The following is a 13,336-nucleotide window of genomic DNA, read 5'->3' on the forward strand; positions in this document are numbered from 1 at the left end:
TCTGCTATTAACCCCCTACCATCCCGGAAAAACAACTCCAGGCCACCAACAGAAAAAACCAGCCAGGGTTAAACAAATGTGTCTGTGATCACACAGGGCTAATATTATGCTAATGAGTTCATTAATCAATGACCACAGAGCCTTTTATCTGACAGCACAGTCGAGCCCGCTCTGCCCCCATTCTGCCTATTGGAGTAACACACCAGCATGTTCTTAGACTACTATTGAAATAATACACCAGCATTTTTGTTTGCCTCTTATTGTAGGGGCTATGGAGAGAGGGGCTTGTGATGACGGAGAGAGGAGTGCTAACGGCGTTGGCCCGCCAGCCAGGAGAAGTCAGCGGTGTTCACTGTGTCGTTCAGCTGAGACATTCATTTCAGACCGCAGCACACGCTGCGCTGCCGATGTGCCCCTCATTCCCTCACCCCCCACTCCCCCCTCTAGATCTGTGGAGTAAACACAGGAAGAGAGCAGGCTCTGTTCCAGGCCAGAGCTGGGCGTTCCTGCGTAGCTCCTGAAGGGTCAAAAGTTTAGAGTGGTTTTAATTTCACCTTCCCTGAGCCAATCACAGGGCCAGATTGTAGTAGTTGAACTGTGACCCCAGCAAAGAATTATCCTCAAAAGGTCTGATGCCAGTTCCACCACTATCCCCCTTTTTTTAACTACTACTTTTCTTTTTCACTCCAGTTTCATTACTTCAAGACCTTTACATGGGAAAAGAAAAGAGCATTTCTGGAGAGAACGGAACACACTGCAGTCGCTTTCAAATTAGACTGATTTGTCTTCAGTGGTAAACTTGATCAAATTGATCAGATTTGTTCTTAATCAGAAGAAAAAAAAACATTTGATCTGGGAAGCAACAAAACAAAACACTGGCCCTTTCAATAGAAAAAGCACTTATTCAATGGGGAGTGGCATGTTAGTTACCAGTTAGACAACACAGTCAGTGAGTTTGCAGTCCATCCAGCACTGGATACGCTTGTGTTTCGCCTTATCAAGTCCCTCTGAGGTCCTCGTTATAAAGTGTGGACAGAAAAAAGTATTTCCCATAAATTATGTAAATGTTACTGAAATAAATGTATCATCAGGACATTTACTGCAGTGTAAACATGCTCTTAGTCACACTCCCTCACTTGGTATCTGAAGTCCAGTGCTGGACCTAGCATAGCATGTGGCCCAGATATAGGGCAAAGCCATTAAGTGTGTTTAGATGACTAACAAGGGACAGGGTGGGTAAAGGGACCACAAGGGCCAAAGTGTTTTAAAGGAGGGGTATGGGCTTAAGAGAGAACAACAAAATGAAAAGATCAACCCACCCAATGAGGCTGCCATCTCTGACACTGAACTGGTTTGGTTTTTCATGGTCGGATCCATCTGCTATGTAATCCACCAATCACAGTTATTAATGCAAATCAGAGCTCTCAGAGAACAAAGAACAAATCCAAGTATAACATCCACCTTCCAGCCGCTTGATTCTCCGTTTTAGCACAAAGCTACAAAAGCACAGCATTGTAAACTCTTTCCCCTGGTGGTCTGTTAAAGCTTATTCAACTATGGCAGAATAGGTGGCAGCTAAGGAACATTTGGTTTTCAACACCTATTTAAACTAGTGAAATTGTCAAAATAAAATTGGCTTGGACTTAACATAACCTTTAACCTGGGTAAAGGTTGGAATGTGTGTCCATGTGTTGCTGGTGTTTCATCTGGTAATATAAATCATCAAGGCAGACCCTCCTTGTTTGTTGCCGTCTCTGAAGAGTTAAAGAAAAGCTTCATATTCTGACCAGACAGTATTTCATTCCTCTGCAATTGGCTCTCTATCTGCACCCATCTTAACCATTAGCCTCTTCTGAGCACAGGACCCTGTCAAAGCTATGGCAGTCCTGACTCCTGGTACAGCCCAACAACAACTGAGGAGGTGCATAAACGCAGAGACTAAAATCAAAACCAAATATACTCAATTTGAAAAACAACTAAGAGCCTATTTAGACGACATCAATTGTTGTGAACACAATATAATTTGAATTAACACAATAATGTAAATAACATTTTTGATTCAGATTAGCAATGAGAAATTATGGATGTGCCATAAGGCAAAACACACGTGTATAGCAACGTGGCTAAACCCCTGACCTGAAAGGCATCTAAACTCTCACAATCTTGTTCACCTGGTAACTAACACTGCACCCACCCCGCACATTACCTCGGAAGGAGGCGGACAACAATTGCCATTTTCACCTGTTTACCGTACCGTTGACAATTCTGGCAACAACTGTTGTTCACTGAAATGAAACTATTGCAGTGTAAATAAGACCAATGGGTTTTAGCTACTGTATTTGACCCCGTTGCTCAGAGTCTGTGGTGAAAATGACAGCAGTGCTGCCCCGCTAATAAAACAAGAATTGACAGCTTATCAGAAAGCATCCTTCGGATGTGATGCTGCCTTAATGACAAAACCCACGAACAAGATCAACAACACGGTAACAAGCAGAAAAGACAAGGATGATAAGATGTATAAAACAGAACAATTCCCCCCATTGGCACAGGTCGACCTTAATTTATTAAAGACTATTCACGAGAAGGTAAATGTAAACTCCAACACATTTTGCACGGGTGTTGACAGTGTACTAAATCTGACGTCTGCTCGGTGACGGACCCAGAATAGCAGGGGCCTTTTCAGTTCAGGGGAGAATTCTGTGTCACTCAAGACTTCTGTGGCGGGGAGGAGGAAGGACAGGAAGGGGGTAAACCAAGTGGGACGGGGGCGGGCACCATGAAAGCAAGGTGGCTGTGTTGCAGTTGAGAAGTTCATCCAAAACTGACACGCTCTCTCCTCACCACATGCCTGCCTGCCTGACTGCCGGAGAAAGCATCTGGTAACGTTTATCGCACAAACCAACTTTTTTTTCCTTTCTCTCCCAACTTTATAAAAGGGGGTTCTAAACAAAACACAAATAGTTTTGCTAACATTTTACAATGGTAACAAAACCAGGGCAGGCTAACCCTCCTATTGGCCTGTTCAGGTGAAGCAGTTTTATGAGCATTCTTCAGCCAGGGAAGAGAGAGTAAAAAACTGGTGGAAGAGACCCCACCCCCTTCTGAAATAAGCCATTCCTTCCATCACCCAACCAGCAGTGACTACAGAGAACTAACTGTTCCAAAACCTTGCTTGTTATAAATTGGGACTTGGGTGCAATGATTGCTTCAGGCTGCACGTTTGGCTTTCATAAGGGGCGCAGGCTCACATGTGGCAGAATTACCCCTGCATTTGGATATTACCTCAGAGTTGAATAAGAGGTGAATAGGTGGGGGTGGGGTGAACCAACACCAAGTCATACTAGTACATGTACATTGCATGAAGTGACAGAGACCGGACTTGGTAGCTTCAATTGAAGGGGTAAATTGTGCATATTTTTGTTGCTGTACAGTTCCTACTCATCCGGTCTTTAACTCTCCATCTGAGAAGCACGTCCTGAATATTTCATTAGCAATCCTGAACAGAACCCTCCACTCAAGTCTATCTTGGGCTACCCCCCCCCCCCCAATTCAGAAGAGGGTGCAGACTTTTTTCTTTTGTTGAATCAACCAACTAACCTGTTTGTGGTATTTGTGAAGCCTCTCCCCTCAGGAGTCACGTGCGCGCTGACATGCACAGACACAGTTTTTGAGCTGGTCCTGCAGGTCTGTTGTCATCATGGACGCAACTTTCAAATACAGCTTTCACAAAAATAACCAGAACTTAAAAAAATATATATAACTCGCCCTTCTTGAGTATTAACGTGAGATTGCGGTGGCCACATGAACATGAATACCGCAACAAACTCAGCTAAATTACTAACATTTGTGTTAACTTAGTTTAGCCCAAGCGTGATTTAAGCCACACGCATGAAATTTGCACTTGGAAATCATTCAACTTAAAACCCCTCAAGGGAAAGGCCTACCTACAACAAGGTTTTAGGGATAACTTGAGGCTTTCGCTTTAGACCCAGCTCCTTGACACCACTCCTCTTCTACCCCAACAAAAGGTACAAAGGCCAAGGAATCAAATTTCAATTAGGGAAACAATCAGGCTTTCCTTTCAGCTCAGTGTGTCATCGAGAGGCCTCCCACAGCCACGGCCCTCCTCACCATTCTTCTGGTTAATTCCACGCACAGAGGCACGCACACACAGTTAAAAGTCTCTAAATACCTTTGATCTAACATACTGGCTCAGTCACACACACACACACACACACACACACACACACACACACACACACACCCCTGACGACACACTAAAAGAATGCCATCTATTCAAACAGCAGTGGAGTAAAAATGCAGCTTGACAAAGAGAGTGGAGGCAGTTATCAAAAAGTGCCTCTTCACCACACAAAAGGTGATGAAACATTTGCTGGTTACCCTCCCATTCGTTCTGCGGGAAATACAAATTAAAAATACCCTCCGAGTTGACTTAAGAGGTGGCAAGGATGAGGACAACTGTTAGATTAAAAAAAGTCCTACCGACAAAATAGTATTGCGCAAACGCAGTAACAGTATCCAGTGCCACGGATTTATCTTCTACACAGCTCTGACACGACAGAGAGACGTCCCGTGAGACGAAGCGATAGGTTAATGAGTTATGGAGAACACAGTAGCAAACGGACAAAGCGCAAAGCCCATGCATCCAAGTCACTTCTTCACCCCAACAGCAGTCAAAGAATCTCCCAGAAGATTGATTCACTGTTAACACAGCCTGACACGGTGCGCGCGAGAGGAAGAAAGGGAGAGATAAAGGCAGAGGACAGGGGGGAAAGAGGGGCTCCATTTGCAAAGAATATGAGCAGCAGCAGAAGTTCATTGGGTAGTTTTCCCACAGTGGCCACTGTTCCCCCTCCTATAAACATACTAACACCCTAAACACAGGGCTCTGCTACGGACTGTTTTTCCCTTTTCTTCTCTCGCCCCCCCCCCCTTTTCTTCTTTTACAAGAAGCACATGTGCGCCGAAGTTGAAAAGTCCAGAGTCACACAAAGAAATATAGGCACACAACGCCAAACACTTCTGATTAAAAGGTGGAATCCCACATTTCTCTGGGGCACCTGAGTTTCAGTCACACAGCAGAATACGTAAGGGTACTTATGCCTGTAAAATACATGCCCTGTGAAGCCCAATGCCTGCCCTTCTTGTATAATTAATAAACAGTCTTAATCTCAACGTGAAGGGACCATGAAGACCACCCGCTAGCTGTTACCTTACGCAACCAGTTTGATCAAGCAATCTACGCACACAAGTAGATGCATATCTTGTTGTACCAAAAGGTTCCGCCGCTAACTAACGCCTGAACGCTTTACCTTAAGCTAGCATTTGTGTCCAGCCGCCCACCCATGCAGTGGCATCCAAAGGATGCCCCATAAAGGCAAATGCAGAGTTCCATTGGAAATGAGTGTACTTCTTGAGTCCCAAAATGCATTGAGTGACTGAGGCGTAGCACTAGGCCAACAACCCTAACATCTTCCATACATCCACCTGCTCCACGTTCCTGCTCCAGACGCACGTCACAAGCACGGACGTATTATGTCTAGGGGATTCTCATTTGGTTGCAAGAAAACATCAGAAAGTCTGTCATACAGACACCGATAACAGGTTGAGATGTCAAATCAATCAAATACTACAGGAAGAGCGTTCCTCAACAGTCAATAGCCTGGACTTGTGTGTATGACAGGGTTTTGAATTTTTTCACAACCCCTTCGAAACAGCTTGTGTTGTTTGAGGAGAAAAGGGCGCATAAAAATCTGTTATTGTGCCTTAAATACGATTGGTTTATCAATTACATTTTTCACAACTACCTTAATTTTTTTAATACTTTAACATTTTTATGGAATCCACCCCATAAACATAATTTAGAGTTGATTTGAATGTGAACTTAAGTGATAAATCTAATGACTAAAAGCACTGTTTAGTCAGGTAGGACGCAGAGCCCCTCCTCAGGGGCCCCGTTTCGAGTGTGGGCCCCGTAGGTTCGGGACTAGTCCTGGTGTGCTTGGAAATCTAAAACAAACTGCTTTTTCTTTATACCAGCAAGCTGAAACCAACATGGAAGACCTGCATTCCTCCAAATAACATCAATTAAACTTGCAGGTGCCTGCCCACCATAACGAGTCATGAAAGCATGACATGCTGGCAGTTCAACCATCACAACAATCCCTTTCCCTAAACCGGGAAGGTGTTGACAAAATGGGCACCCTTTGCAGGGACTCCCGGTGCACAAAATAAGAATAGGAGTCGTAATGACACAACTGTACTGCGAGAACACTCGCAGTCCTTTGGACCACTGTGCCACTCTGTAAACCCTATGATTGAACAGTTCAAGGACATCACCCCACCAAAACATTCTGAAGCCAGAAAGTGCATACAGTGTCTTGTAAGTGGAAACAGATGGTCCCTCCTCCACCTGTGTATGTAAATCTCCGGCACTGATGCTTTTGATTCATGTATTCTTCCCCCAAGTAAAGACTGACTGCACACCTAGACCTCAAGCAGCATGACTCACTCTCCACTGTCTGTTGAGTTACACCATCAAGATTTCAAAAATAATTGTCTATACCCTCCTCTGAGAGCTGTGTTTTATAAGGTGTTTGCACATAAGTGAACACATTGTTTCTCGCACGACACAGCTGAAAGGATACCATGCCTAACCAAATGTCTACAGTACATTAAAATGTATGCGAACTTGAGACTTTGGGTGTCATGATAAGTAGCCCCTTCCATGTGTATGTGACATTGTCCACTTGAGGTCTTCAAGAGCGCCTGACGTGCGTATCCAACCCTCCCCTTTCAGTTGTACGGCGTAGTGGTGGGTCATTATCTCCACCGTTACGATCACAGATAGCTACTTAACCTACCACGGGTGAGCCATAAATAACAGCAAATGTGGGTAGTCTCTCAATAGCCCGGGTTACTACAATGTCGCTGTCTTGTCCAAATCAAGTTGGTTGTCATTTTCAAACATAAGCTACAGTTCAAGCGTAGCTGCTCACCAGTCTAAGCTAAGTTGAGGTTAATCAATGTTGCCAACATTATTTCCATGCGTCAACAATAAATAGCCTAGAAAACAGCCAATTGATGAAAACGCTCGTTTGCAGTACCGTAGCTGTCATAACTACACGGAACCTCCAGTATATTCAGGCCATACAAAATGTACATACATGTAAATATTTGGGTAAATTTGTCCCATTTTCATGGCGAACGTTCACTATGGATGCGTTACATTATATGTACAAAGCAGCCTGCCCTGCACAAATAAAATAGTTAACTTACAATCGAGCTGGAATGGAGTCGTTTACGAACGTTCAATAAGCCTCAGATAAACTTTGTAACAAAGATGTGCATGAAAGCCGCCAGCAAACTCCACGCAAAATCAAAACATCCGAAATGATAAATCCGGGTTTGCATCACCAGGGAGAAAGAATACTTCATAGATACAGTCTTAAACGAACACGTTCGGAACTAGCCTACAACCTAGGGTTGTTTTAGGCTACGACTGAAACCTCTGCCAATTCCAAGTAACGCGGTACATCAGATCAACTGGAAAAGGTGCCACATGTTTAAAACCCTACAACTGTTATGAACAAAACACTAACAAAACCTTCTAAGAAACCTCGGTTACTATCAGAACTCACCCGCTTCAATGCGTTCATTGAGTAGTCTACAGCAGTTTATTTTTTTATTTTTTGTTGCCCCTATTAATTCTCCGCCATCTTCACCACTGTGTTTGTTTAAATGGGAAACACTCCCAAAGCGCAAGAAGCCAGCTTTCGACAGGAAAAAATGCCTTATGGGTAGTGTAGTTGTCTCGCTCCTCAGTCAGCATAAAGGTATGAACTACAAATACACGAAATAAATACCTGATTAAATAACTATTGTTTTTTTTTTATATGCTTGCATTGATAGTTCATATGTAGCTCATGAATATAACGTATACTTTTTTATTCACAATATTTGGGTATGTGTAATTCTGTTTAGAATCGCAAGGCTTGATCTGAACGTCTGAAACATGAGGAACGTTTTTATATAAGCGATCACGTTTTTCTTTAAAAGGTTAAGCAATACATATCTTTGGGTATGCATACGGTTATCGATGTTGCTGTTCTTTCTTTGGCCTACAGAAGACTTGATGACCGGAGCCCATTTCAGTGTTGCCAGATGGAGAGGTTTCCGGTACAATTGGGCTATTTTTAATGACGGTGTGAGGGCAAAAATGGGCTAAGGCGGGTCGATTTACAGATTGTGAGGATTGTTTACAGGTTGTATAGTAAAAATAGCGTTTGACCGGATTTTTTGTGGAGTCCACGGGTGATTGTGCAGCTTACTGTCAATAAAATCTGGCAACCCTGGTCCCTTTGCAAATTAACTATCAAGCATGGGGCGAACACCTGTGTATGCTAGAGTCCCTCCCGGTCCCTCCCCTGAAGGTACAGTGGTATAGATCTGTAAAAACCACAACAAAGGACATTTTAAATGGGGGAAAAAATCATTATCCCTAATATATAGATGAAGGTTTACATGTTTACAGATATTTGTTTCACATGCAATGCTTAGCAACATTTAAAACATGCCGTGATTGTAGGTAGATAAAGAAATGTGGTGAATTAAAAAATGTGTTAGATCATATGCATTGAAATCTCTGTGATAGCTTTCTAAAGCTAGTCATAAGGCCTACGCACACAGTACTGCCGTGCAGTATACAGGCTTAGTGGAAAAGCCTTTGTTTTCTAAATGTTTATAAACACTATTCCTTTTTTTGATTTGCATATCGATCTTGATAGCTCAGTCATGACTCCAATATTGGGGATCAGCCCACTGTTTCCAGTTTTGACTAAAATCGTCTGACACTACTAATAACCTGGCCAAATTCTATTTCTGCTATACAACTATATATATATATATATATATATATATACATATATATATATATATAAACCAATTCTTCCAAATACCTTTTTTTTCTACCCACTGTGTCATTAGAAATACCTAATTGTGCTCGAAACTCCCTCATCTGGCAACACAAGATCAACCAATGAATCTAGAAGTCCCACCCAGTTGACTGCATGGTGGGCGTGGTGTATTGTCTATTTATGGACAGTATACTACAGCTAACAGCGGTTCACACGCACAACGGATTGTGGAATGCCTGGACAAATCATTAAGCTTAGCCGTGGTAAATGGTCTCATATACCACGGCTAACAGCCAGTCAGCATGCATAATTCTAACCACACAGTTTATAAGAGACCGTATTCCTCTGGTAACAGAGAGTAGTGTGCTAATGACTGAGTTGTGTGGTTGCCTCATTTTTTTTTTTTTTTGATGCACTAAATGTACTTAACATTTAGTCACTCTGTATAAGAACGGCTGTTAAAAATCACTAAAAATATGAATAGTATATGTAGCCATGATAACAAAAAAATGTACGCTTCCTCAGCCATATTCCTAGTCAGTACACTTGCTGTCAACTTCAAGCATCTACTGACAGTCCATACTATTTCAGTTATGAGAGGGAAAGAGAACATGCATGTTACCCACTAAGACACAAACAGGCAAATACCCATACATCGGGACTTGGGAGTAGAGGTGATCAGAGTGCAATTTGCAGTTAAGTAGCAAACTAATAAGTCCTATCAAATACGATGAAGTCCTATCAACTATGAAGTCCTATGAACCTATGAAGTCCAATCAAGTTATTATGAAGTCCTATGAACCTATGAAGTCCAATCAAGTTATTACGAAGTCCTATCAAACATTATGAAGTCCAATCAACCTAAGGGCCACTGGAGTGAATGGGGAGGCCCAACCACAGAAGATAGTGCTGAGTCTCCATGGTGATTTCTCAGGCGCACCAGTGTAGAATTTCAACTGCTGGGAGAGTCAGGGTAAAAGATGGTGGGGGTATGGGTATAATGAGGGACTGGTTGGAGGAGAGAGACAGTGAGACAGTATAAACTTGGTAATTATCATCTTGCTTGCTGTTTCCTGTCTTGGTGAATTTCACCACAATCGGTCTACAACTTAGAGGGGAAATTTGACAGAAATAATTTATGCTGGAAAAATAGCTACGTAAAAGTTTTACTTACATGCGCAGCCTCTTTGATGTCACCTTCAAAGGGGTGTTGTTGAACAATGTCTGTGAAGTTCATTCACTCAGATGTGTCCCAAGTTTCAAGTCCAAAGTGGTTTACTTTGTCCAGTCAATTTGATATGGATTGGAACCTTTAAAATAGCATTTTATTTACATTGTTGATCTTTATTATAGCGTATAATTTTAAAACACAACATGTTTTATTTGTCTCTTGAGTAAGATCTCTTGACAGAGGAAGTTTGATACGAACCCTTCACATACTCTGCTGTTAATAGAATTCAATTGGATTTGATGAACAGCGTTCGACTGGGAAGACAGGATTTGTAATAGAGACAGCCACAGCCATAAAGACTGCTGTCATGAATCATCTGTTTGCCTGGTTATGTGTTAAAGAGTGAACCTCAATTACATTCCAAAGAAACCTTAGGGGGGCCGTTGGCCCTCAGTTTGGTCCCCTTCCCCCACAACACTCAGTAAACTGACCTCCCCCCTTCATAGTGACTGTGAGACGTTACATCCCAACCCCCTTCCCACTCTGCCTGGTATGAAAAGACAGGAGATAACGGTTTGAAAGGACAGGAGATAGCCCCCTAATAATTAATGTATTTGTAGATGCTTTACCTGCAAACAACCAATAAGGTGCCGCTCTGCCCACTTACTTCCCCCACTTTATTTCAATTGCACACATATTCAAGGATTGTAAGATCATGAAGACAGAGATACATTATAGTAAATGGGTCCAATATTTCTATGTAGAAATATATATATTTGATATAATAAATAATGTACAATATGTATAGTTTTATAAATAAATGTTTGCGAAACAACTGGCAAAATATATGAACATATTGGTCAAAAGAACAATTAGTAATTGAAAAAGTCTGGATTAGGCTGCATCCGTAAATGCAATGAATCATTAGAATGGATTATAGATCTATATAATATGGTATAAGATCCTCACATTTATTTTTTATTTTTACACATTAGGGAAAACTTTAGATAGCAATGGAATTGAAACTAACAAAGACAAACAGATTGACAAAATTAATATGTGAAATGTTGACCTGATATACTGATAGTAAAATATATATGAGTATCATATGGGTGTGTGATGGCTTGATTTAGAGGCCACATGAATAAAACTCACAGGCAAGTGTTTGATTATGATTCCTGAGTGTATTTGTTGGTTAGACTAAATAATCTAGAATATTTTCCTGTCTTTTCTTCACACTGTTTGCTTCATGATAATTCTTTCACACCCCTTTCACTAATGTGTGAATACATTAGCTTGGCTCTTAGGTTTCATCATTGCATTAAGTAAAATACAGAAATACACTACCGTTCAAAAGTTTGTGGTCACATAGAAATGGCCTTCTTTTTTTAAAGAAAAGCACATTTTGTGTCCATCAAGCTAATCAGAAATACAATGTAGACTTTATTAATGTCTATTTATAAATGACTATTGTAGCTGGAAATGGCAGATTTTTATTAATGGAATAACTACATAGGCGTACAGAGGCCCATTATCAGCAACCATCAGTCCTGTGTTCCAATGGCATGTTGTGTTTGCTAATCCAAGTATATCACTTTAAAAGGCTAATTGATCATTATAAAACCCTTATGCAATTATGTTAGCACAGCTGAAAACTGTTGTGCTGATTAAATAAGTAATTAAACTGGTTTTCTTTAGACTAGTTGAGTATCTGGAGCATCTGCAATTGAGGGTTTGATTACAGGCTCAAAATGGATGGAAACAAATAACTTTCTGTTGAAGGTTGACAGTCTATTCTTGATGTGAGAAATTAAGGCTATTCCATGCCAGAAATTGCCAAGAAACTGAAGATCTCGTACAACGCTGTGTACTACTCTCTTCACAGAATAACGCAAACTGGCTCTAACCAGATTAGAGGATTGGGAGGCACAACTAATCAAGTGGAGAAATACATTAGTGTCTAGTTAGAGAAACAGACACCTAACAGATCCTCAACGGACAGCTTCATCAAATAGATCTAAAAAAAAACACCAGTTTCAGCATCAGCAGTCAAGAGGTGACTGGGATGCTGGCCTTCTAAGCAGAGTTTAGAAGAAAAACACATCTCAGACTGGCCAATAAAAAGAAGTTTAAGATGGGCAAACGAACACAGTCACTGGACAGAGGAAGATTGGGAATTTTTTTTGCGGACAGACAAATCTAAGGTTGAGGTGTTCGGATCACTAAATATAACATTTGTCAGATGCAGACCCAATGAAAAGATGCTGGAGGAGTGCTTGACGCCATTTGTCAAGCATGGTGTAGGTAATGTGATGGACTGGGGGTGCTTTGGTGGTGGTAAAGTGGGATTTTTGTACAGGGTAAAAGGAATAATTTTGCAACGCCATGCTATTCCCTGTGGATGGCACTTGATTGGAGCCAATTTCCTCCTACAACAGGACAATGACCCAAGGCCCCGCTCCAAACTATGCAATAACTATTTAGGGAAGAAGCCGTCAGCTGGTATTCTGTCTGTAATGGAGTGGCCAGCACAGTCACCGGATCTCAACCTTATTGAGCTCTTGTGGGAGCAGCTTGACCGAATGGTTTGTAAGAAGTGCCCATCAAGTCAATCCAGGTTGTGGGAGGTGCTTCAGGATTCTTCACTCAACAAATTGACAACTAGAATGCTACAAATGTCTGCAAGGCTGCAACTACTTCAAATGGAGGATTCTTTGACAAAAGCAAAGTTTGAAGGACACAATTATTATTTCAAATAAAAATAATTATTTCTCACCATGTCAATGACTTTATTTCCTATTCATTTGGCTATATTTCCTATTCAAACTTATTTCATTCATGTTTTCATGTTTGCGACCCCAAACTTTTTAACAGTAGTGTATATTAATTCAACAAGCTGGCAGTCATGCAATGTAGATGGAGAGGGAAATTATCACTATGATCTACATTTCCCTATAGTGCAATGCTGACATTTTCTACAGGGGAAAGAATAAAACTCTTAAAATTGAACTGGGGAATTTTTTTATAAAAACTCAATAATGTAAATCTCTCTGATTAAGTGTGGCTAAATTATTTAAATGTAAATTATGCAATCTCATGTGTGATGTCCATCAGCAGTCTGTCTCTCAGCAGTCAGCAGTCAAACCCCTTCAATGTATAATCTTTTATACAGAGTTAATGTCTGTGTATGTCTTCACACCTTTAGCTAGTCCCTAGTTAAGCAAAAAGG

General features: G+C 41.3%; 1 protein-coding gene across 4 annotated transcripts in view; it reads right to left on the minus strand.

Annotated features, from left to right (window-relative positions):
- The window catches only part of LOC105017345 (nuclear receptor coactivator 3), a 34,528-nt gene extending 26,784 nt beyond the window's left edge, over nucleotides 1-7,744 (minus strand). For 3 of the 4 annotated variants that reach the window (XM_010881877.3, XM_010881876.3, XM_020055778.2), the window contains exon 1: nucleotides 7,662-7,744. The gene's annotated coding sequence lies outside the window, so the exon portion shown is untranslated. Of the gene's footprint in view, nucleotides 1-7,299; nucleotides 7,484-7,661 lie in introns of those variants that run through there. The other variant, XM_034287324.1, reaches the window with a different exon arrangement.
- Nucleotides 7,745-13,336: the final 5,592 nt, after the last annotated feature.

This window comes from Esox lucius, chromosome 17, assembly GCF_011004845.1.
Source record: "Esox lucius isolate fEsoLuc1 chromosome 17, fEsoLuc1.pri, whole genome shotgun sequence".
Classification (NCBI taxonomy): domain Eukaryota; kingdom Metazoa; phylum Chordata; class Actinopteri; order Esociformes; family Esocidae; genus Esox; species Esox lucius.